Source organism: Octopus sinensis, linkage group LG7 (assembly GCF_006345805.1).
Source record: "Octopus sinensis linkage group LG7, ASM634580v1, whole genome shotgun sequence".
Taxonomy (NCBI): Eukaryota; Metazoa; Mollusca; class Cephalopoda; order Octopoda; family Octopodidae; genus Octopus; species Octopus sinensis.
This window is the reverse complement of record NC_043003.1, coordinates 13,933,099-13,960,211: the sequence shown is the minus strand read 5'-3', so window position 1 is coordinate 13,960,211 and position 27,113 is coordinate 13,933,099. Positions and strand designations below refer to the sequence as shown.

General features: G+C 38.0%; 1 protein-coding gene across 14 annotated transcripts in view; it reads left to right on the top strand.

The window, feature by feature from the left end:
* Positions 1 to 27,113, top strand: part of LOC115213797 (B-cell CLL/lymphoma 9 protein) — a 765,484-nt gene that overhangs the window by 326,606 nt on the left and 411,765 nt on the right. The window contains exon 1 of one of the 14 annotated variants that reach the window (XM_036504561.1): positions 7,301 to 7,432. The exons of 12 other annotated variants lie outside the window; for them this stretch is intronic. The gene's annotated coding sequence lies outside the window, so the exon portion shown is untranslated. Of the gene's footprint in view, positions 1 to 7,300; positions 7,433 to 27,113 lie in introns of those variants that run through there. One more of the 14 variants, XM_036504563.1, reaches the window with a different exon arrangement.

Genomic DNA, 27,113 nt, shown 5'->3' with positions numbered 1-27,113 from the left:
TCTGGTTCGCCAGCCCTCAGTCAAAATCGTCCAACCCATGCTTGCATGGAAAGCGGACGTTAAACAACGACGACGATGATGATGATGATGATGATGATGATGATCAGTAACAGTTTAGAGCTCATACACTAGTCATTTGCTTCATTAGATCCACTAAGCTCTGTGTTGGCAACTGTTTACATAAATGGTTCGAGAACCGAGGTTGCATCATACCATTCATTCGTTCCGACTTTATCTTTCTCGCTGCAGCCACCTCCAGAAGTCTTTGATCATATATGCATAGGCAAGATGGCAAACTGATAGAATATGCTCCGGCTGCCATAATGCATTCGCCGCTAGATGTAGCTGCATGACGATGTCATATGGTGCTAGATCAGACCGAAAGATAACGCATCCAGAACGCTAAGAACTGCGAATGTTTCTAAGTGTTTGATCGGTCATTTCTGTGTTACGTAGGTCTAGTCAAGCAGAGTCGGTTGTGGAAGCAGTGGGTTGCTATAGGTATTGCTTCCTACACATCAATATAACCCCCCCCCCCGAATATTGTTGTTGTTGTCGTTGTTATTGTTGTTATTAATACCATCACCATCATCAGCGTCATCGTGTGTTACCTTTCATCATCACAACTGCTATCAACCACATCCGACTCTTCATCTGTTCTAAATTTAGATCCGAAGAGAAGAACCGTTCCGACCTTTTGTTTGAGTCATCACCGTCGAATATCATCATCACATGATCTGTTTTTGACATAATATTGATAATTCCGTCAAACCATCTTTACCTACAGTGTTGTTGTCATCGCAGTTGCTATTACTGTTGTGGTCGTTGTCATCGTTAGTTCCTGCTTCACCCTTAATTACTCTTCTCATAAATAAGATCTGATGACTCAGCCCCTTGTACCACCTGCCCCCAACCCTTCAGGTTAGCTGTCATTTGCCTGATTCTGTTTCAGTTAAATATATCTGTTGCACCTAATTAAAATAAACACTTTTACTTCCACAGTAAAGTGTATGCATATTCAATTTTCCTATTTCAACCTCCAGGCCAATTTACTTTTATTTATTTATTTACGTTTCGTTTGTTTATTTCATCGTTACTTTCCTTATCGAAGACATCAAAATTTAATTTTCAACTACCGCAAAAATCCAGTTACATTTTTGCTCTTCCATATTTTTATAAATTGCATAAGATAAAATGAAAGTAATTCTGAAGAATATCGGGTTTTTGTTTTTTTTTTCTTAAATTAAGAAAAAAATTTTTTTTTTTTTTTTATGTGATTATATAGTTAAGATAAACAGTGTGAGAATATATGGCAAACATGTTCAACTTCTAACTCTCGCATTTTGCAGTGATGTGTCTATTTTTTTTTTTTTTCCAGCAGGGAGTAGGGAGAAAATAAAAATAAACATTACTCAAACTTGCCTCAGTTGTAGATCCCAGAAAATTTCCCATTTTATATTAATTCATGTCAGAAATGGTTTCCATCTAGCTGTAAAACATGTTTCAACTTTAAAAATACACATTTCCCAAGCTGCTTTCATTCCAGTATCTATTCGCCTTTTTTTTTTTTTTTAAATAAATCTTTGTAGCCATACATTTCTCAAAAAAAATATTTGGGTTATCTTTGGCATATATTCCTTAGAAATAGCGATGTAACATTAGAGTTAGGTTGTAATCTACTACAATAATTCCTTTAACCCTTCAAAATTGAAACCAGCCGTATCCAGCCCGAATATTTTACCTGTTTTAATGTTCAAACTACACGGATCCAACCTCTCACACTGACCCTATAATGCCATTCTAAAAATAAACAATCTCGTTATCAAAATCTTGAATCTACAAGATGATGTATGATTAATTCAGAACCATGTGAATAAAGAAGCGATGCATTAGACGGAATAATCTGAATGCCAAAGAATGAAGTGAATAATCTTTATTTTAACATTAGTTTAAAATATCATGTGAGATTACAAATCCTGAGATATCTTTTTTTATATACATGTATATACAACGGGCCTCTCTCAGTTTCTGTCTACCAGATCTATACAAAAGGCTTTGGTTGGTACAAAGCTATAGTAAAAGACACTTGCCCAAGGTGGCATGTAGTGGTACTGAACCTTGAACCATGTAGTTGGGAAGCAAGCTACTTACCACACAGCCATGCCTGCACCTGTATATTCTTTTTACTTGTTTCAATCATTTGACTATGGCCATGCTGGAGCGCTGCCTTTAGTTGAGAAAATCAACCCCAGGACTTATTCTTTGTAAGCCTAGTACTTATTCTATCGGTTTCCTTTTGCTGAACCGCTAAGTTATGGGGATGTAAATACACCAGTATTCGTTGTCAAGCGAGACCCCTCCCAAACATTCTTTGTCTTGCAAGGTACTTGATGATCCTTCCAGTGCTGGTGCTACTTAAAAAGCATTCAGTCTACACTGTGAAGTGGTTGGCTTTTGTCAGGGCATCCAGCTGTAAAAACCATGCCAAAACTGACTTCGGTTGTGTTGGTGCCATGTAAAAAGCACTCCGCCCACTCTGTGGAGTGGTTGGTGCTAGGAAGGGCATCCAGCTGTGAAAACCATGTCAAAACAGACACAGAAATATGGTGCAGCCTGGCCAGCTCCCATCAAACTCTCCACACCCTGCCAGCATGGAAGGAGGACATTAAGCGATGATAATGATGATGATGATGATGATGGATTTTTTTAAACTGTCCAACCCATGCCATAAAAGAAGAATATAAAACTGATGCTGACACATCTATAGAAATAATTTAAGATAATGTTCAAGTAAAGTTTATTCATTTACTGCTAAATCTACATTTATTTACACTTTTCAAACAGTATCCATTGATTGCACTTTGGCTCTCTCTTGTACCATTTCTAAAATAGCTTCTTCTCTCTGTGACATGGTGAATCTTTGCCAATCTATATATATAAAGCTGAAGTTGTCTGTGTATGGCAGGTTTGGTAGCTTTCAACTAACACTATCTCCTCCGAGACCCTATGGCACAAGTTGACCAAAATTGAGAGTATGATAGAAGAAGGCTTGCTCTTCATTCCATAGAAGATAAAATTCAAATCGGACCATGTTAAGACCAAAAATTATTTACATTAAAAAGGTTTTTTTTTTTCTATGAAAATCCCTATTTTTTACGATTCTTTGACTGCTGTGTTGCCATTTTTAAATGAACCAGAAAAATGTTCACTTAAAGAGAATAACAAGCTACATAATGCAAAATTTTTACTTTTCAAAAATTCCAATTCTAAAGGGTCGAAACAAACCCGAGCAATGCTGGGTGATACTGCTAGTTCCATTTAAACTCGTTTTCCTTTCTGTACGCTAGTCCGCAAAATCAACTCCAATCAATTATCGAAAACTCCCTGCTAGGTCTGAGACTGTTCGAAAAGAATATGGGCACCATTTTTCCATTCCAGAGTAACAAATGAAAGAAAACAGAGAGGAGTAGATGTGAAACATGTGAATTCTACTTTCCGTAGTAAAGTGGTTAAACTAATAAGCTATTTATCTAAAGTGTGTTCATAAATTTATCGAGCTGTTAAGCAAATATACAAGCTGCTACAGACTTCTTAGTTACAACAAAGTTGGTTCACAATGATTAAGAGAAGAATCCAGCTGTAAAACACCTGCTTCATCTATGAAAATGTGTCAGTGTGCAGACTTAAACAAACCAAATTGATAGATATTATAATTGAACATAATGTTCAAAGCTATTTCCTTCTTCGTGCTTGCACTATCAGAGCCTTCCCAGTCTTTGTTAAAATTTTAACTGCTCATTTATAATGACATTTCGACCGCTACACAGTGTCTTCCTCTTCCACATCTCTGCTTATATATTTCTATTCCAAAGGAGCTTGTTAGGAGGGCTTTGGATGCTGTCGCCCTTATTTCTGAAGAACTACAATGAAAGAAATGCTTAAAATATGCCAAAAGGAAAAGCAAGTAAAAGTTAATACCGTTCAATCATCCAATTTACCATTTCTGTCCAAATGCCTCCAAATGGCATCTCTTCATCTTTTGTCTGTATGTAGCTGGTAGCAGCCCGAACCCTGCGTGTACCTAAATTTCTTTAAATATCCTTCTGTTTGAACTAGATTCTTTTCATTCTGTTAATATCTTGCTCATGCTTAGATTTTAATATACAAGTTCATTGATATGGCAAAAATATGCAAGGATAATGCTATTGTCAAAATGGCAGTGGCAGCAGCAGTTGTAGTGGTGGTGGCAGCAGCCATCATCACCCACATCATCATCATCATCATCATCATTATAAATATTAATTTCAAATTTTGGCACAAGGCCAGCAATTTTGAGTTGGCAGGAGTTGGGGTGGTGGTCATAGTGTATGTATATGTGTGTGGGCAAGTGTCTTCTACAATAGCCCCAGGCCAACCAAAGCCGTGTGAGTGGATTTGGTAGATGGAAACTGAAAGAAACCCGTCGTATATATGTATATATATGTATGTGTGTGTATATGTTTGTGTGTCTGTGTTTGTCCCCCCCCCTGACATTGCTTGACAACCAATGCTGGTGTGTTTACGTCCCCGTAACTTAGCGGTTCAGCAAAAGAGACTGATAGAATAAGTACTAGGCTTACAAAAAATAAGTCTTAGGGTCGATTTGCTGGTCTAAAGGCGGTGCTCCAGCATGGGTGCAGTCAAATGACTGAAACAAGTAAAAGAGTAAAAGAGAGTGTATGTGTGTGTATCATCATCATCATCATCATCGTTTAGCGTCCGTTTTCCATGCTAGCATGGGTTGGACGGTTCTACTGGGGTCTGTGAAGCCAGAAGGCTTCATCAGGCCCAGTCAAATCTGGCAGTGTTTCTACGGCTGGATGCCCTTCCTAACGCCAACCACTCCGTGAGTGTAGTGGGTGCTTTTTACGTGCCACCCGCACTGGTGCCAGACAGAGCTGGCAAACGGCCACGAACGGATGGTGCTTTTTATGTGCCACCGGCACGAGGGCCAGGCGAGGCTGGCAACGGACACAAAACGGGGGTGTGTATATATATATATAAGCCAGTATGGAAGATGGATGTTAAGTGATGATGATGATGAATTAAAAACAGACAAGCAAAGAAATATTTTGAGGTATTTCACTCAAATTCCACAGCTACTCCCTCAACCTTCACCACATTTGCTATTGGAAATGCAATGACCCAGTGATTGTCTCATTGGAAACCTATAACCGACGATGCCAGAAAATGGGGGAAAAAAGAAGAAAAATGTAAAAAAAGAAAGCTAAATGTTTACAGTTAATCCATATTGAAAGCAATCATCAGTTCACAAATAAAGTTTTGCTCGAGTGTAACAAAATTCATCTCATTTATAAACACATTTCTCAATTCATCTCAAAACTTATCTGTATTATTTTTACATCTTATGCTTAAAAGTGTCTAAAGGACTCAGTATATTCATAGCAATGAAATCATAATAATAATAATAATAATAATAATAATAATAATAATAATTATTATTATTATTATTATTATTATTATTATTATGATATTTGCAAAAACCAAATATATGACACCCTAGGCATAACACCAACATGAACTTCCAACCTGTTGTCTCTTGAGGTCTCTGGGTGAAACTCGGAGCCAACTTGTACAAATACAAAGCAAAAGTCAAACATATAATAATAATAATAATGAAAGGCAAAGTCGACCCTGGTGGCATTTGAACTCAGAATGTGAAGACATACAAAATACCGCTAAGTATTTCGTCCAGCATGCTAACAATTCTGCCAGCTTGCCACCTTAATAATAATAATAATAATGATGATGATGATGATGATGATGATGATGACGACGATGACGACGACGACGACGACGACGACGACGACGACAGTGGTTTCAAATTTTGGTATAAGGCCAGCAATTTCAGTTCTCCACTGGAACTTATTTTATCGACCCCGGAAGGATGGAAGGCAAAGTCGACTATGGTGGAATTTGAACTCAAAACATAAAGACAGATGAAATACTGCCGAGTACTTTGCTCAGCATGCTAACAGTTCTGCCAGCTCAATAATAATAATAATAATAATAATAATAATAATAATAATAATAATAATAATAATAATCCTTTCTACTATAGGCACAAGGCCTGAAATTTTGGTGGAGGGGATTAGTCAATAACATTGACCCCAGTGCTCCACTGGTACTTATTTCATTGGTCCCACCACTCAACTGGTACAAAAAAAAAAGAAAGAAAGAAAAAAGCCAAAGTCAACCTCAGTGGAATTTGAACTCAGAACTTAAAGACAAATTAAACGCCATTAAGCATTTGTTTTCCAATGTGCTAAGGTTTCTGCCAGCTCTCAACCACTTACTACTACTACTACTACTACTGCTACTACTGATGATGATGACGATTTCTAACATAAGCACTGGAGAAGACTGACAGTGAATTCCACTGACTCCGGTACTTGACTGGATTTTATCAACCATGGAAGAATGAAAGGTGAAGTTGAGCTAACAAATTTTTGAACGCAAACTGCAAAAGGGGGTTTAAGCCAAAAACTACACAAGCATTTTATTTGATGCCGTACCGATTCTGATCCACAGATCTTGAACTTGTTTGACACGCATGGGTTGTTTTTCCGAAACAAGCACCGACGTTGAGAGACTTGCAGTGCAGCTTCGCTTTAAACCTTATCTTCGTTTACTTCCAGTCTTCGCAACCAATTTCTAAAGCCCGTTTGTTATAATCTGTTGACAAAGATAGTTTCAAATACCCTTGCCTCTCGTTTTCTACAGAAGAAAGTGTGTTTGATGTTTTTGACAAAACGTAGGGAAAACTCGTAATCAAAACCAACTTTAAATCATACATTTTTCCCTCGTCTTTTTTTTTTCCCCTCCTTCTTCCCCGCTTCGGAATCTTCTTCGGTGACCATACTCGGCTGATCCCTCTCTCTTTCTTTTCTCGTAGTGACTGAGTGAATACAAAATCATTTATAGTTTTGTGTGCGGAGTTAGTTGATTCTTCATAATTGCTGTCATTCCAGTATGAATCACCTCTCTGTCTCATTCGCATATTCAACGCTCACAATAGACTTGCCTCACCTACATATTATTATCTGTGTACGTGCCTGTATGTGTGTATATATTACATACATACATACATATATATATATTGTTTGTGAGCGTTATATTTGCCTCTCCTATATATCTCCAACCGACAACTCAATTACCTGCCTCGCACCTATGTCTCTATCTACACACTATATCTATCTATCTATCTACCTATCAATCTATCTAGCTATCTATTATCTATCTTGCTATCTCTATCATTACATGGTTTGACCTGCCGGTGTACGGCTTAGCTGATGTGTGTATTAAAGCCTTGCAAACAGCGTCAGTGTATTTTTTCGTAGTTCTGCGGAATACTGGCGCTATACACAGTAAGGTAATCCATTTATTGTGATGTCATTTCAGCCTGAGTCACTAATATTTTTCTCCAAATCTAATTTATAGTGTTTATTTAGAAGCATGCGAAAACGCTTTCTCTTTCTTCTTGCTCTGCTTATTATTACCACAACACCACCATAACGACTATTATTACCACTTCGAATCATTTCCCTACTGCTCCTTTTCATTGATTAGTATTATACTATATATATATATATATATATATCTTTTATCTCTCTTTTACTCGTTTCAGTCATTTTGACTGCGGCCATGCTGGAGCACCGCCTTTAATCGAGCAACTCGACCCCGGGACTTATTCTTTTGTAAGCCCCGTATCGGATCTTTTGCCGAACCGCTAAGTAACGGGGACATAAACACACCAGCATCTGTTGCCAAGCAATGCTAGGGGGACAAACACAGACACACACACACACACATATATATATATATATATACATATATACGACGGGCTTCTTTTTAGTTTCCGTCTACCAAATCCACTCACAAGGCATTGGTCGGCCCGGGGCTATATATATATATTTATATATATATATGTTTATATTTATATATATTTATATATGATATATATATATTTATATTATATATATATTATATATATATATGTATGTATATATTAATGTGTGTGCTTGCTTGTTTTGTGAATGTAACTTTTTGATTTTAAAGATGTCTTAGTAACTATTACTACTAACAAAATATGTTTTGTGTGATATTTAAGAAGTGATCGTTGTAAATTTTTGATGCTATTTCTATGGCGATTTATCTATCTATCTATCTATTTATTTATTTCATTTATTTATTCATGTATCGGGGGGTTTTTGCAGGTGGGGTGGGTGGGGGTGGGGGGAGTCGGGCCGGCCAGCCGGGGCCCGATTGTCTTCAGGGTAGGGACGGGTAAGTGAAACGATAAAAAAATAAAAAAAGTTGGATCTCTACTTTATACAGTTGTTTACAACAGATCATTAGTTATGAGAAGTATTCGTTGTTTATTCATTTTAACATTTTAAGTGGCAGAGAAAGAAAGAAAGAGAGAGAAAGAAAGAAAGAAAGAGAGAGAGAGAAAGAAAGAAAGAAAGAGAGAGAGAATCTAGTGCTTGTCTAGTGTTGATGGGCGTTGCTTCTTCTTATTCTCTTTCTTTCTTTCCTACACATCTAGTACACAAACTGCCACTATGCAACTTATAAGAGAGTTTCTCTAGCTTGGGCCGTGGCTATAAACTATTTGGTTTGCTTAAAGTAGGTTACTGGTAACAATATCTGATTAAGCTGCCCAAAACAGTCCCCCCACTTTACAGGAAGTAACCAAACTAACTTGATACTGTTTATCTTTTGATGAAGCTAACGAAGGTCATTGTTTTCCTTGTTCGTTTTTGTTGTTGCTGTCATTGGTCATAATTAGTGACAATAGATAATTCATTTTCTGAATTTCCCTTAATAAGATTTGCTTTACATCTCTCTCTTTTCTCTCGTTTTTACTTCCTGAAATTTCTTTCATGTTTCAACTATCTTTAAGTCTCCTTTCAGTTCTATTATCAAACTACACCTTTTATCAGTTTTAATTTTCTTTTCTTAATCGCTTGAATAGAAAACCAAAGTCCTAGCAAATAAAACTTCGCAACCAGTTATGCTTTCTCGTTTTCTTCTTACCATTTCACCTGACTAACAAACGACTAACACTTTCCTTAGTCTCACATATTTTCCCTTAAAAGAACGAAAGCTTTTTGCTGACTTGGCAAGTGGCAACCGATCGCCTATATTTACCCTCTTCTCTAAGTTTATTATAACAAGACATAGCTTGCTCTGTCTGAATGAAAACTATTTTAAGTCTCTCCCAACACCACCATGAAGGAGGCGCAATGGCCCAGTGGTTAGGGCAGCGGACTCGCGGTCGGAGGATCGCGGTTTCGATTCCCAGACCGGGCGTTGTGTGTGTTTATTGAGCGAAAATACCTAAAGCTCCACGAAGCTCCGACAGGGGTTGGTGGCGACCCCTGTTGTACTCTTTCTCTCACTCTTTCTTCCTATTTCTTATCCCCGACTTCCTACGCAACCACTGAGCATGGATGCGCATTCATCCATCCGTCGATGCTCTCAGTGTTGGGGGTTGACCTGCTTTCTCTTCTGCAGCTCTTACGAATAGCAAAGGATCACGTTTCGGACTTCTCCCACTACAGAGGCGCGATCATGCGAGCTCTGGGACGAAGACCGCTTCGCTCAACAAACAAACACCACCATCAATGTTAGTCTTTTTTAGTCTGACATTGCGAACCTAAGAATTTCACAACTATGATATATATATATATATATATATATATATATATATATATAATGTGTGTGTGTGTGTCTTTCCTCAAAACCTCTCTAGACCCTCTAAGGGTTGGGTTTAACTTTCGTTTCATGTTATTAAGCAGATGAGAGATATATCTCTCCTTGAATGGGGAATCATTCTGTTTCTGTTAACATCTCCAGAAGTCTCGTTGCCCAATGTGGACAGCTGTGAAAGTTCCAAACATCTCATATTGTGAAGCATAAAACCAAAGAGGAGATCTGTGGACACTTTCTCATCATCTCTAATATTGTTTCTCAATGTAGTTTTTCTTGACCACTGGCCACTGCTATTGTGCTTGGTCAGTGCTTCTCAAATAGTCTGATGTGGCGAACCGGCAGTCCCCCCCCCCCAATGTACCAAGGACTGGTGATATTTCTTAGTAATATCAATTTATACCAGAAATAATATATATATATATAATGAATATGATAAAAGTTGACAATTTTTTAAAATCTTGTATTTATTTTGCAAACAAATAAGCACAGGAGTGGCTGTGTGGTGAGTAACTTGCTTACTAACCACATGGTTCCGGGTTCAATCCCACTGCATGGCACCATGGGCAAGTGTCTTCTACTATAGCCTTGGGCTGACCAAAGCCTTGTGAGTGAATTTGGTAGATGGAAACGGAAAGAAGCCCAATGTATATATATATGTATGTATTTATGTGTCTGTGTTTGTCCCCCTACCATCGCTTGACAACTGATATTGGTGTGTCTACATCCCCATAACTTAGCGGTTCAGTTTAAGAGACTGATAGAATAAGAACTAGGCTTACAAAGGGTCGATTTGTTCAACTATTTGCTCAAATGTTGACATTTCTCTGAATCATTATCATCATTTGGCCGAGCTTGCTTGGTCATTTTTAACTCATTCATGTTTTTCATCTAAGTCCCGCATTGAGGGAGGTCTTTGGGGAGGGAGTTGATCTACATATGCTGTGTTTGGACGATCTGCTCGAGTACAGCCATGCTTTGGTATCCCTAGAGTCAGTCACTTGCCACCTCTTGTTTAACTTACCAGCAATGTCCGGCATAGCAGAAGCACCTTTCCCTTATGATAGTGGTGTTGGATTTTCCTTGGACATGGCATGAAAAATCATCAATGTCTCAAAGGAGTGAGTGTCGTGGAGTTTAGTTACATCTAACAAACACTGAAGTTTTTCCCAAAATTCTGGGTTTTTATAACTGCTAAACTTGACTTTAAAGAATCAAAATTACATACAAATATTCTTTAAGTAACTCTTAGAATTCCTATATGAGCAGTTATATTAACCAATGGAAAAACGACAATCAAATTTCTTTGGCAATACGACATTATGTCATATTGCCAGCTACCACAAATTGGCGCACTTATTCAAAAATAGCTACTTGCTACAGTGGAAACAGGTAGAAGATCTCCCTACAGCTGTTTCTTGGTGGGATGAGTTCTCCAAGATATGTTTAAGACTGCTTTTAAAATTCGGGTGTTAAGCTTGGATTCCAGTTTTTTTGGGTTTTTTTTTGCTAAGTGTGTCCAACCTGTTATCCTGTTTCTCTGACGACCCACAGCTACGTGAGAATATCGGCTATTCTCACAGCTTCTCTGATCTAGATGCCAGGGCACTTATTTAAAAACAGCTACTTGCTACAGTGGAAACAGGCAGAAGATCTCCATACAGCTGTTTCTTGGTGGGATGAGTTCTCCAAGATATGTTTAAGACTGCTTTTAAAATTCGGGTGTTAAGCTTGGATTCCAGTTTTTCTTTCTTTTTTTTTTTTTTGCTAAGTGTGTCCAGCCTGTTATCCCGTTTCTCCGACGACCCACAGCTACGTGAGAATATCGGCTATTCTCACAGCTTCTCTGATCTAGATGCCAGGGCACTTATTTAAAAACGGCTACTTGCTACAGTGGAAACAGGTAGAAGATCTCCATACAGCTGTTTCTTGGTGGGATGAGTTCTCCGAGATACGTTTAAGACTGCTTTTAAAATTCGGGTGTTAAGCTTGGATTCCATTTTTTTTTTTTTTGCTAAGTGTGTCCAGCCTCTTATCCTGTTTCTCCGACGACCCACAGCTATGTGAGAACATCGGCTATTCTCACAGCTTCTCTGATCTAGATGCCAAGAGTAGAGTTTGATCTCCCTATGTGACAGCCAACGGCATTATTCGTACATCCAATATTCCACACAAATCTCCCCCCCCCTATCTGGTGAAGCTAGTTCACTTGTATAGGCTGGCTCTGATGTAAAGAAAAGAAATCTTGTTTCGGTATATTGATTTTTGCCAGCACTGATTTCCTATGCAATAATAATAATGTTGAATGTTGTTTGCGTATCCACAGATATTCTGATGTTTTAAAATAATGGTCTGTCTTGTAAATGTCGACTTGATTCTGGTCTCTTGGAACACAAACGTATGATCAGTCATACCATTCTTTCCTAATATCGATGTGGTATATATAATGTTATACTCACCTCCCTCGGCTCCCTCCCCGTCCTCACCTTACTCGTTTGATTTTGTATTTCCCCATTTAGTTTCTTCCTGACGTCGAATCATGGTATGACAGCACGTTATACAGTTTTCTTCCAATAAACCACATGATAAGCTGTTATACTTGAAATCTAGTAAATCGTCACCTAGCAATTATATTTTAAAATGGACAACACTGAATCTTTTGTGTATTGAATATAATAATAATAATAATAATAATAATAATAAAAAGAAAGAAAGAAGAGAAAGAAAAAAGAAGAGCAAGTAACAGGATTTCCAATAAAAACCTCCTACAAACACCTCTCTTTTGAAACTCAATCAAACATTTTGAACATTACTTTCTCTCTCCGTAAGATCAGAACACAAGCAACTTTTGTCTGTAATTATACCAGTTTTTAATTTTTCATTTGTATTTATATTGCAGCTAAAATACATGGACACACACAACACAATGATGGCCATACACATAGACACACAATACAGCCATACACAAAGACAACACATAGACACACAATACAGCCATACACAAAGACAACACATAGACACACAATACAGCCATACACAAAGACAACACATAGACACATATACACACATATATATACATGCAATACAAGCGCAAGTATGCCTGTATATGTTCATATACAAGAACAGCTTACGTGCATACATAGAGATACAGTATGCATTCATGCACACATACATACAATATACATGCACATGTTCGCACACACGAACAGCATACACGTATACATATAGAACTATAGGCATACACATACACGTACACACGCAAACACAATTCAGAGAGAAAAGAGATTATGCTTCTTGTTTTTGTTTGTGTTGCTTTCACTTGTCTCTTTGCTTCAACCGAGTCTTGCTGTTCTCTTTTGAATGGTAAATCTGTTAGGTCCGCTGCCTTTCAGCATTCTCAGTATACAATTCGATAATGCCACTGCCATTCTACATACAGCTTTAGTAATTATAAACCCAGCATATCCGTCTGTTTTGTCGTTGCTGTGCCATTACAATAACAAAAGCAGAATGGGCCCAACTGCTTGTTATTAACTATATTATTGAGCTGTGACACCTCTGACCTCATCTATCAATCTGGTGAAGGAAAGCTATTCAACCCGACTGTCAATCGATCTGAGATCAGCTCTGACGCTGCCTCTTTTCCAGAATGCAAGCAAGTTTTACAGCAGTGGAAGTTCACACTGCAGAAAATAAATGCTGCTGCATCAGTGATGAAGACAATAACAACAACAGCAATAATAACAACAACAACATCAACAACGACAAGAACAGCACAACTACTCACTAACAAAGAGAGCGAAATCTCCAATGTATCTTGTGTGTGTCGGTGACGATGGTGGCGGGGGGGGGGAAGCTTATTGTTGTTGCTTGTCAACCCTTTATGTCAGTTGAAAGTACAATATTATCAATAAAATGCGTTCTCCAGATATGACTTAACACTTAGTGTCTGTTAAATTTGATTTCTGCAAAGCTTTCGCTCTCTTTGTTACTCTTTTGAAATTAACTCGAAAAATATAATGGTGTTCTTTATGTTGTGTGTTGTTTTTCCATAATCACAACAGAACAGTAAATCTTTCATTGTATTCACTGGCATATTGAATATAAATGTCATTCCACTATCAGTAATATGGAGTATGCTGTCTTTACAAAAGACTAGAAAAATGGTTTACCATTAGTTTACTATTGATTAATATATTGATTAAAACAAATAATTTCCCACTAGAATTATGATATAATTTATAATTTTATTGAAAAGAAACAGGAACTGTTTCTCTGTTTCTACGTTGCTTTCTCAATTCAAACTACTTCTATAAATTTCCCCTCCTTAATGCCTAACTACTGCCACTGCTATTTTCCTCATGTCCTCCCTGAATCAACCACTGCAGGTGTCCCAACCACCATCCATACCATATCCACTCCCTGTTTGCTGGGAAGTTTTGCTGCCTCTGGTCGTATCCATAAGGCTTCGCATTTGAAATAATTCTTAAGCTTCTCGCTTCCATTATCATTGTCAGAGATGCCTGTTTCTCTATTGTTTGGTGAGTTTCTGATTCCATGCATAGAGTAGCTGATTTCTCAAAGGTTTTCGGTTCAAGTCCACTGCAGATATTTTGTTGTGGCCTTGGACTGTGCACTTATTAATTCCACATGCTGTTCTTTTGAATGGAAATAACAGATATTAGTTTATCTGGGATTATAGGTGCAGGTATGGCTGTGAGATTAAGAAGTTTGTTTCCCAACGACATAGTTCTGGGTTCAGTCCCACTGCCATGGACAAGTGGGACTGAAGCCGACCCCAGCAGAACTTGAACTCAGAACATGAAGACGTATGAAATACTGCTAAGCATTTTGCCTGGCATGCTAACGATTCCGCCAGCTCGCCACCATATTGACTGGAAATGTGGGTTTCAAATTTTGGCACAAGGCCAAGAATTTTGGAGGAGGGGGTGTTAGTCGATTACATTGACCCTAGTGTTCAACTGGTACTTAATTTATTGACTCCCCAAAAGGATGAAAGGCAAAGTCAACCTCGGCGGAATTTGAACCCAAAACATACAGACAGATAAAATGCCGCTAAGCGTTTTGCCCGGCGTGCTAACAATTCTGCCAGCTCAGCAGAAATATTGATTGGAAATATTACATTTAAAACTAAGGCAGCAAGCTGGCTGAACTGTTACAATGCCGGACAAAATACTTAGCAGCATTTCCTCTGCCTTTACAATCTGAGTTCAAATACCACCTTGGTTAACTTTGCCTTTCTTCCTTTCACATTCAATAAAATAAGTACTTTGGTAAGTACCTTATACTATAGCACCAGGCTGACCAACACCTTGTGAGTGGATTCTGTTGACTGGAACTGAAAGAAGTCCAATGTGTGTGTGTCCACGCTCACCCTTTGTGTATGTCTTGTCCCTCACCCACATTGCTTGGCAACCGGTGTTGGTGTGTTTACATCCCTGTAATTTAACAGTTCAGCAAAAGAGACCGATAGAATAAGCATCAGGCTTTACCAAAGAAATGATAAACACTGGGTTTGATTCATTCAACTAAAATTCTTCAGGGCAGTGCCCCAGCATGGCTGCAATCCAATGACTGAAACAAGCAAAAGGTAAAACTTTATTTTCCAGGCATAGGAGTGGCTGTGTGGTAAGTAGCTTGCTTACGAACCACATGGTTCCGGGTTCAGTCTCACTGCGTGGCACCTTGGGCAAGTGTCTTGTACTATAGCCTTGGGCCGACCAAAGCCTTGTGAGTGGATTTGGTAGATGGAAACTGAAAGAAGCCCATTGTATATATGCACATTATATATATATATATATATATATATATATATATGTATGTATATGTTTGTGTGTCTGTGTTTGTCCCCCCAACATCACTTGACTACTGCTGCTAGTGTGTTTATGTCCCCATAACTTAGCGGTTCAGAAAAAGAGACCAATAGAATAAATACTAGGCTTACAAAGAATAAATCCTGGAGTCGATTTGTTCAACTAAAGGCGGTGCTCCAGCATGGCCACAGCCAGATGACTGAAACAAATAAAACAGTAAAAGAGTGAAGCACTGTATGTCAATAAAAATATGATAAAGGAAAGGTTAATTTTTATGCTCTGAAAACTGAGCAAAACACAAGTTTTAAACAGCCCCTGAAGACATAAAACATACTTTTAATACTCTTCCTTTTCTTTAGTTCCAGTTCTGTATCAATATCATTTGTAATGGTCATATTTTTAATGCTTGGCCAGTGTTTAGGTTTTTAGAATTACTAGTACCAATAAAAAGTGTTTCACCCCAACACAATATTAGCCAATATGCAAATAGCTTTAGAATGACAAATTTCATTTCTTGGTAAGCACTGAATTTATATCTCGTCCATGTCATCTTGTTATTGTTTTTGTATAGAATTTGATATGGCTAGAAGGAACTTTGGTGTTTGGAAGAAATATTTGCGACAAGTAGTTTAAGCGGATAAATGTTTTGATTCTGTGGCTATTATACTATGAAGTTTATAAACATGAAAGAAATTGAAAAGTCTGCGGTACTTTTCACCAAATAACAAAATAGTTTTCAATGTAAAATTGATTTCAAATTTTGGCACAAGGTCAGGAATTCGGAGGAAGGAGCTAAATCAATTAGATTAACCCCAGTGCTCAACTAACACTTATTTTATAGAAGCCGAAAAGATGAAAGACAGTGTCGACCATGGTGGCATTTGAACTCACGATGTAAGGGCAAAAGAAATGCTGCTAAGAATTTTGTCTACTGCAGTACCAATTCTGTCGGTTTGCTGCCTTAGTTTTAAATGTAATATTTCCAGTCGGTGAGGTGGCAAGCTGGCAGAATTGTTAGCATGTTCCAAGTTCAAATTCCGCCGGGATCGACTTTGCCTTTCAGGGTCAATGAAATAGGTACTAGTTGAATACTGGGGTTGATGCAATTGATTTGCCCCTTCCTCCAAAATTGCTGGCCTTGTGCTAATTATAAAACAAGTGAAATGAAATCAGTGTGTGTGTTCGTTATTGGCAGAATGACCCTCCCGTGATACAACAAAAGCCAAGTTCGACAAATCGCATAACCCATAGGCTCTTAATGGCATCATTGAAGACATATCATTCCTAGAATCCATATCTCTCCAAACTGTTACACTCGATGCCAGTTTAATAAAACATCACTTAAGGATACAGTATTTACATTTGACGGATGTTTGTCCTCATCTTTTTTGTTGTTAACACAATATTTCGGCTGATATACCCTCCAGCCTTCATCAGGTGTCTTGGAGAAATTTCGAACCTGGGTTCTCATTCCTAAGGTATTTTTCAATGTTATCATTATTATCATCATTATTCAGGTCATTGCTTGGAATCGAACTCGGAATCTTGGGGTTAGTAGCCCATGCTTTTAACCACTACGCCATATGCCCGTCAAATGTAAATATATATATATAAAGCTGAAATTATGGCAGGTTCGCAGGTTTGGTAGCCTTTAACTAACACTATCTCCTCCGAGACCCTGCGGCACAAGTTGACCAAAATTGAGAGTATGATAGAAGAAGGTTTGCTCTTCATTCCGTAGAAGAAAAAATTCAAATCGGACCATGTTAGCACTAAAAATTATTTACACCAAAAATTATTTACATCAAAAAGGTGCTTTTTTTTCTATGAAAATCCCTATTTTTTTTACTATTTTTTTACTGCTGTGATGCCATTTTTCGGTGTATTTCAACCAGGAAAATGTTCACTTAAAGAGAATAACAAGCTACATAAAGCAAAATTTTTACTTTTCAAAAATTCCAATTCTAAAGGGTCGAAACAAACCCGAGCAACGCCGGGCGATAATGCTAGTAATGTATATTACTCGTCTCTTAAATATAGAACTATATCACTTAAGGATATTTTGTGTTAGGTGCACTGAGCCATTTGACGCTTCTTGACTATGGACCAAATTATGTTGCTGTTGGAAGGATAGAAATCACTGACCTCTTGGCTGGATGGCCACTATGCTATTGTTTCACGGCATCCACGTTCGAGAAAAGGTCATTGATACCAACACCGATTGATTGGAAACAGGTGTAGATCGAATTTTATTTCAATTCTATTTTTAATGAGATCAGAATGAGTTGTTCTTTTGTATGGATTACAAATAAATAACTTGTAATTCCATGATGCAAAACCTAAACAACTCAACAAGAAGCCTATATGTGGTCACCTGTCTTGCTAGAAATAGCAGCCAGATCTCTCTCAAATGCTACCTTACTGTCATTGTAAAGGACTTTGCTACATTGTTCCCTGATGCAAAATCTTAACATCCCCCAAAAAGGAGCCTATATGTGGTCACTTGTTCTGCTAGAAATAGCCGTCAAATCTCTCTCAAATGCTACCTTACTACCATTGAAAAGGACTTTGCTACATTGATGCAAAATCTTAGCATCCACCAAAAAGGAGCCTATATGTGGTCACTCGTTCTGCTAGAAATAACAGCTAACTCTCTCTCAAATGCTACCTTACTGTCGTCATTGAAAAGGACTTTGCTACATTGTTCCCTGATGCAAAATCTTAACATTCCCCCAAAAAGGAGCCTATATGTGGTCACTCGTTTTGCTAGAAATAGCAGCCAGATTCTCTCAAATGCTACCTTCTTGTCTTTGTAAAGAATGCATTGCGTAATGTCGTCTAAATTATAACACGACTACAAGCGGTTGGATGGTCATGGCCAGAAAATACTTGAATATTGATTGTTCAATCAGAGACAGTTTGGAGTTAAACCAAAGCAACATCAATACTCTAAATTACAATCAGCAGCTGTTACATTATCACATACATCGGAAGTCTATTTGTGGTCACTTGTTCTGCCAGAAATAGCAGCCATGTCTCTCTCATGCTGCTTTACTCTCCATAAAAAAAAACACATTGGATAATGTAGCCTAAATCATAATATGACTTACAGAAAAAAAGTTGGATGGTCATGCTTGGAAAGTCTTTGAGTATGGTCTGTTCAATCTGATAGGAAGTCTATTTGTGGTCACTCGTTCTGCCAGAAATAGCAGCCATGCTGCTTTACTCTCTATAAAAAAACACATTGGATAATGTAGCCTAAATCATAATATGACTTACAGAAAAAAAGTTGGATGGTCATGCTTGGAAAGTCTTTGAGTATGGTCTTTTCAATCAGAGATAACTTGGAGCTAAACAACATCTGAAAATATAATCGGCAGTTGTTGTATTTTCCTGTATTTTCTCAATAATCCATATCTCAGATGGGGAAGAATTTTCATTTTCTAAATAATTGAGTTGATTTTGATAAAAACCACAGAATGAAATTTCCATTCAGATGGCTTCAGTTCCTTCTATCACTTTGTTGTATCCTATATTCCATTCCACATTCTTGGCAACAATAGTACAAGCTGTTGTTGTATATATATCTCTTATATTATCCTGGATATCAAGCTGGCCTATTGATCAACAACATTCCAATCTAGATATTTCTATCATTTTTTTTTCCCTCTCCAGCTTTTACTTTTTTTAAAACACTTAGCATGCCTAGGTCTACATTCGCCTATGCATTCTTCACTATTAAGACAGCAGGTGTGAAGCGTGGGTGATTTGGCAAGCCAAGCAATCATCTACAACAGAAGCTCTCAACATAGCTGGTACCATTCCCAAGGGAGGCGCTGGCTTGTAGAAGGGGGCATTTAACCCTTCAGCATTCAGATTTCTCTGTCAAAGGTAATGCTTGTTTATTTACATTGTTTTGAATTCATCATGTATTATCTCGTGGCTTTAAGATTTCAATGGTGTAATTGTTTTTTATTATAGAACAACATTATAGGGGCAGGAGTGGCTGTGTGGTAAGTAGCTTGCTTACCAACCACATGGTTCCGGGTTCAGTCCCACTGCGTGGCACCTTGGGCAAGTGTCTTCTACTATAGCCTCGGGCTGACCAAAGCCTTGTGAGTGGATTTGGTAGACAGAAACTGAAAGAAGCCCGTCGTATATATGTATATATATATGTGTATGTTTGTGTGTCTGTGTTTGTCTCCCTAGCATTGCTTGACAACTGATGCTGGTGTATTGATGTCCCCGTCACTTAGCGGTTCGGCAAAAGAGACCAATAGAATAAGTACTGGGCTTACAAAGAATAAGTCCCGGTGTCAAGTTGCTCGACTAAAGGCGGTGCTCCAGCATGACCACAGTCACATGACTGAAACAAGTAAAAGAGTAAAGAGAGAGAGAGTATAGGATAGGTGTGAGAGTCTGGATCTGGCCACTTTGAACATAAAGCAAGTATAATATTTGGGCCAGATATGGTCAGTTTAAATGCTAAAAGGTTAAACCAGCCATATCCAGTCCATATATCCTACCTGTTTTATGTACAGACTGGCCAGATCCAGCCTCTCGCACCTACCCTACAATGTCATACTAAAACTAAAAAAGCACATCATCGAAATCTCAACACAAAAAGATAATGTATAAGTAATTCAAAACAATGTGAATAAATATATTTTATAAAATAATCTGAATGCTAAAGGGTTTTGGAATGGTTGTGGTGGTAGTGGTGGTGGGGGGGGGGGTAGTGAGATAATGTAATTAAAATGCTAAATATTCCCTATAGTAGAAATTATATTATACATAGTAAAACTAGTAATGATTATTGAATTGAAATTAGAGATAAGTAGTTTGCTGCTGTTTCGAGCAGGTCGAGCCACACAGACGCAGGAGTGGCTGTGTGGTATGTAGCTTGCTTACCAACCACATGGTTTCGGGTTCAGTCCCACAGCGTGGCACCTTGGGCAAGTGTCTTCTACTATAGCCTTGGGCTGACCAAAGCCTTGTGAGTGGATTTGGTAGACAGAAACTGAAAAAAGCCTGTTGTATATATGTATATGTATATATATATGTATGTGTGTGTTTGTAAGTCTGTGTTTGTCCCCCACAACATCACTTGACCACCGATGCTGGTGTGTTTACATCCCCGTAACTTAGCGGTTCGGCAAAAGAGACTGATAGTATAAGTACTAGGCTTACAAAGAATAAGTCCTGGGGTCGATGTGCTCGACTTAAGGCGGTGCTCCAGTATGGCCGCAGTCAAATGACTGAAACAAGTAAGAGAGTAACTGTAGAATTTACACTGTTGACCTGATATAGAAAATTTCAGGGCTGTGGACTCAAAACAAAAAACTTTAACTCCGACTCTGACTCCTCTACTATTGGCACCTTGACTCCTCTTTATGTAATTAAGTGATTGTGGTCTACATATCTCGTAAAGCATACTTTGAGTAGGCCTATATGTTATAACTTGTGTATATTAAAGAATAAAGATATTCTTCCCTACTCTAGGCACAAGGCCCAAAATTTGTGGAGAGGGGGCCAGTAGATTAGATTGACCCCAGTAAAGATATTGTGAGTCGTAAGTTGGAGTCAGTATAGTTTTACCAACTTCATGACTCTGACTCCAAAACCCTGGAAAATTTCGCTAGAACTCATCAAGGAAGTCGTTATCTTGTAATGAATAAAATAAATAAGCAACTTTTATCGTTATTAATTTTTTTATCATTTCACTATTAAAAGTTTATACAGTCCATCTTTTGAGGAAAAATTTTTAAATTGGTTTCAAATTTTGGCACAAGTTCAGCAATTTCGGGGGAGGAGGCAAGTTCATTAATTCCCACCTGGTGCTCTACTGGTACTTATTTTATTGACCCTGAATGGATGAAAGGTAATGTTGACCTCAGCAGGATTTGAACTCAGAACATAAAAGACAGACAAAATGCTGCCAAACGTTTTACCTGGTGTGCTAACAGTTTCTGCCAGCTTGCCACCAGTTTCAAATTTTGGCACAAGGCCGGCAATTTTTTAAGTGAGCTGGGGGTTTAGGAGTGTTTGTGTGGTAAGTAGCTTGCTTATCAACCACATGGTTCTGGGTTCAATTCCACTGTGTGGCACCTTGGGCAAGTGTCTTCTACTATAGCCTTGGGTGACCAAAGCCTTGTGAATTGATTTTGTAGATGGAAACTGAAAGAAGCCCATCATTTATATATATTTATATGTTTGTGTGTCTGTGTTTGTCCCCTCAACATTGCTTGACAACTGATGCTGGGGTGTTTACATCCCTGTAACTAAGCGGTTCAGCAAAAAGAACCACCGATAAAATAAGTACTAGGCTTACAAAGAATAAGTCCTGGGGTCGATTTTCCCAACTAAAGGCAGTGCTCCAGCATGGTCGCAGTCAAATGACTGAAACAGGTAAAAGAATAAAAGAATATCATAAAATTTAGCCAAAAGTTGACCACCTTAGAAAGTGGTAAGGATCAAATTTCAAAACCCTTTGTTGACAGTATTCAATCTTGGTAACAGACAATAATGTCCTTGGCTGGTTGCTTGAGAAGGATCGCTTCCTTATGGATACAATTCTCACCAGCTTCAATTCCATCTCCTTCTTTCATTTCCTGGGTTCTATTCTTTCTCGCTCTTATTTTTTTTCTCTCCTCTTCTATTTTTTCTTTTTCTTTTCTCTTCTCTCCTCTTACTTTTGTTCAGCAAAAGGGACCAATAGAATAGGTACTAAACTTACAAAGAATAAGTTCTGGGGTCAGTTTGTTTGACTAAAAGTGGTGCTCCAGCATGGCCACAGTCAAATGACTGAACCAAATAAACGAGTATAAATTATCTCCCATGTTAAGTTTCGTTTAGTTTTGATTCCCCACCAGTCACTGGGGTGGGGCACTAGGCGAGCTACAGAAAAAAAGTGAAGAATCACTGATCTAGAGAGTCTGTCATTGCCTCAAATAGAATTTACCCCCTGTTCAACCATCACTGGACATCTCTCAGTAGCAATCTTGACCACTCCCCATCTTAGTCCTCTTTTTTTTAGACATATAGTTGCAGACATGGCTGTGTGGTTAAGAAGCTTGCTTTGTAGCCATGTGGTTTCAGGTTCAATTTCACTGTGTGGTATCTTGGGCAAGTGTCTTCTACTATAGCCCCAGGTCAACCAAAGCCTTGTTGTGGATTTGCTAGGTGGAAACTCTTTGGAAGCCCATCATGTGTGTGTGTGTCTTTATGTTTGTGGTTTGTCCCCTACCAGCTGCTTAACAACTTGAGTTGGTTTGTTTACATCCTTGCTGCATAGTGATTCAATATAATAGACCGGTGTGCAAACATAGCTGTGTGGTTAAGAAGTTTGCTTTGCTAGCCATGTGGTTTCAGGTTCAGTCCCACTGTGTGGCACCTTGGGCAAATGTCTTCTACTATAAGCCCCAGGTCAACCAATACCTTGTGAGTGAATTTGGTTGGTGGAAACTGTGTGGAAGACCATCATGTGTGTGTCTATTTTTATGTTTGTGTTTGTCCCCCAACCAGCCGTTTAACAGCCTGTATTGGTTTGTTTACATCCCTGCAACTTGATTGTTCAGTATAAGAGACTGGTAAGAATAACCATCAGGCTTCAAAAAAAAAAAGTACAAGGTCAATTTGTTTGACAAAATGCTCCAGCATGGCCACAGTCCAATAGCTGAAACAAATAAAACATAAAGAAATAGCATATCTTGGGAATTTATTCATCATCATCATCATCATCGTTTAACGTCTGTTTTCCATGCTAGCATGGGTTGGATGGTTCGACTGGGGTCTGGGAAGCCAGGAGGCTGCACCAGGCTCCAGTCTGATCTGGCAGTGTTTCTACAGCTGGATGCCCTTCCTAACGCCAACCACTCTGTGAGTGTAGTGGATGCTTTTTACGTGCCACCAGCACAGGTGCCAGGGGAGTCTGCCTTTTTTTTAAGAATAATAGGGTGTTCTCTGAGGTAGATTTAGCTGCTATTTCTAGCAAACCGACTGGTGACCTAGAGCACTCTCGTTCCACGCTCTGCTTCTCAGTAGAGTTCTCTACCATTTCTGGTGGATTCAGTGAAGGAAATAGAGAGTCCTAAACACTCCGCCCCACCCACCACTGCTCCTCTTTGGGTTGAAAGTACAGGTGACACAAGGTAGAAAGCGATGCCACTACCACAGTGGCAGCTGTTCGAGTACAAATTGTATGGCGACGATGATTGCATGTCTATGTGTGTGTGTGTGTGTGTGTGTGTGTGTGTGTTGCGGAACACATGTCACTGGAATGTGGGGGGTGGTTTTTATGGCTGGATGGTGCCATCCTTAACAGCCGAGCAAATACTTGACAATGCCTGCCTGCCTGCCTGCCTGCTGTATGCAGATGAGTAATGATTGAAATACATAAAGAATATTGAAATTTAGTCGGGGTGGGGATGGGGGGGGTGGGGGAGAAAAAAAAACCAAGCACACACCTCATAGGAGTTATTATTTATGAGTAGGAGATGATGGAGAAGATGGCGTGAACAGGGACCGGTGGGTGGGGGGGGGGTTCGTGGCGGCGAGGAGATGGTTTGAGAAACAGAGGCAGTTTGCAACAATTCCCTTTCTGATAAAGTCAAGCAGCCAAAATATCACACTTGCCTGTGTGTGAGAGTGTGTGGATGGGTGTGTGTGTGTGCATGTGTATATGTGTGTGTGCATGTTTATATGTGTGTGATTGTGTGTGTGTATGTGTGCATGTGTGAGTGTGTGTGATATAGCTTGGATGCTGGAGCAACCATGTACAATTTAAATTTCTGAGTACTTGTCTGTCTGTCTGTCTCTCTCTTTCTCTCATTTATGTATGTGTGTATTGTACATGTTTGTGTATGCATGAGCACATGTATATGTGTGTGTGTGTATATAATCTATGTATGTGTATGAAGTGTGTTTTTATGTGTGTGTGTGTGTATATATATATATATATTTACACATGCATTTGTATATATGTATAACATATATTTGCCTGAATATGTATGAATGTGTATATATATATATATATATATATATGATATATATACATATACGTATATATATATATATGTATATGTGTGTGTGTATATCTTTATATATACATGTGTGTGTGCACGCGCATATATTTATTGATACATATATATGCACATATATTTACATAGCATATGTGTCTATGTGTATGTGTGATAAATTTGACTCTGCAAACAGTATTGAGTTCTTTCAACACTAAATGTCTTATACAACTTTAAGATTTCACATCGCTAATATGAAGATTTATGTGTGCGTGTGTGTGGAATAATTTTTATAACAATGGAAGCTGTAGATAATAGTGCATAGAATACTAGATGGAAAAAGCTGAAGGTTGCTCCCATATATACACGTATGTCTCTACATATATATATAGTGAGAGAGAGAGAGAGAAAGAGATGTATGTATGTATATGTGTGTATGTATGTATATATATATATATGTATATATATATGTGTGTGTGTGTGTGTATATATATATATATAGATATATATATATATATATATATAGCAATTAAGGACAACCACTTAATAAGGAAAACTTAACAAGAAATTGTCAGGTAGATAGCGTAAAAACCTCATAAGAGAAAAAATTTCGAAAATAATTATTTCTTATTGAACATATTAATTTATATATAGAAAAATTTATATATATATAATATATATATATATATATATATATATATATATATATATATATATATGGTGTGTGTGTGTGTGTGTATTATCATCATCGGGGACAATCAGAGTTGATATATAAATGCTTTCGTGTATGTGTGTACACATTTGATAAACACACACACACATAAATCAACATTGGCTGTTTCTTATGCCCCAAGATTTCATTCAATTTCCTCTTGATTTAGCGATTCCTCCATGTTCATGATACTGATAACTGAAAAAGCCAATCCTTGTGAAAAATAGGCAGAAACAAAAATGGTAAAGAAAAAATGGTGGAATCACTGTGGATATTGTATCTTGCATTCATTACATTCTTCTTTTGACTCCAGTTTTTCAGTTCCGTTGGTGATGGAGTGATGCTGGTTGGAACAATTTTGGGCTTCAGTTTTCCACATTTTATCTAAATTCCAGTCATTTTAAAGACTGATTTTTAACTGGCTTTTGTTATGTTGGATAGGACATCCTTGTGATATTTTCCTCTTATTTAATTCTCTGAAGATTAAGTAACTGAGAAAGAAATCTCTCTTTCGTTTTAACCATGTGTCTTAACTATTGGGTTGTCCGGAAAGTTCATGCCGATTTTTAAAGGAAAGAAAAAGGTCAATAAATACTTGCCATTACATTTTTAATCAACTAAATATGAACCATTTTGTTGCACAATGCATCTCCATCTTTCCTTTAACTTGAAAATACCCTCTTCTCAGAATTGAGGTGGTTTCATGGCAAAGAATTCATCAAGGTATCTTTTTACGTCATCCAAGGAATTGAAATTTTTACCATTAAGTCTATTCTGCAGAGACCTGAATAAGTGGAAATCCGAAGGAGCAATATCTGGTGAATATGGAGGGTGGGGTAACACATCCTAGCCGAGCTGCAGCAATTTTTGTCTGGTTCCCAAAGCATCAAGTGCCAAAAATGAACTTTCTTATCTTCCATTTTAAAGGGTTACAAAATTAACACAGGTTATAGGAACATAAATCTTCTTCCACGAAAAGATGGCTTAAACTGTGCTTTAAATGGAGATGTAGTCAAATCCTATTTTATGGACTCAACCATCTTCTAAAATAAGTCAAAAGGTAAGCTACTATAAATCGGCACGAACTTTCCAGACAACCCAATATTATAGCTGGTGTTTCATCATAGTTGGTTCGATATACGGTTCAAAATTGTACAAAAAATCTGAAGACAGATACAGGTGAGGGAACAAGCAAGGCATGTTTATTTGACGCTCAGGGGAAATGAAAGTCTTTGGCGTTTCAAACCTATTCTCTTTTACAAAAACGAACGTGGAAAGAAAACATATGGAGTGAAGAAAGAAAATGGAGAGAGAGAGAGAGAGAGAGAGAGAGAAAAAAAACATGTCTCATTTGATCACCCCAATGTTATCCTGTCTGATTGAACTTCTTCCTCTTGTCGACCCTTATCACTATTAGCTTCTTAGATCTTCGGTACCGTCACTCCACCCGAATTACCATTGGAACTTTATACTTCTTGGACTCTGCTGTCATGGATCTTACTGCTCACTCTTGTTAATTTGGTTCCATATGACATTTTCTAGATGTTTAAATTGATGGATATGATCCAGCTTTTTGATGTCTCAACAGTAAAGCCTCCGTGTTTGACGACCATATAATAATATTGAGATAATAGCAGCTTGATGGACTGCCAAGTTTGTCTTTTAGGGTACATGCTCCCTCATCCACCTTATTTCTTTATTACCCACAAGGGGCTAAACACAGAGAGGACAAACAAGGACAAACGGATTAATTCGATTATATCGACTCCAGTGCGT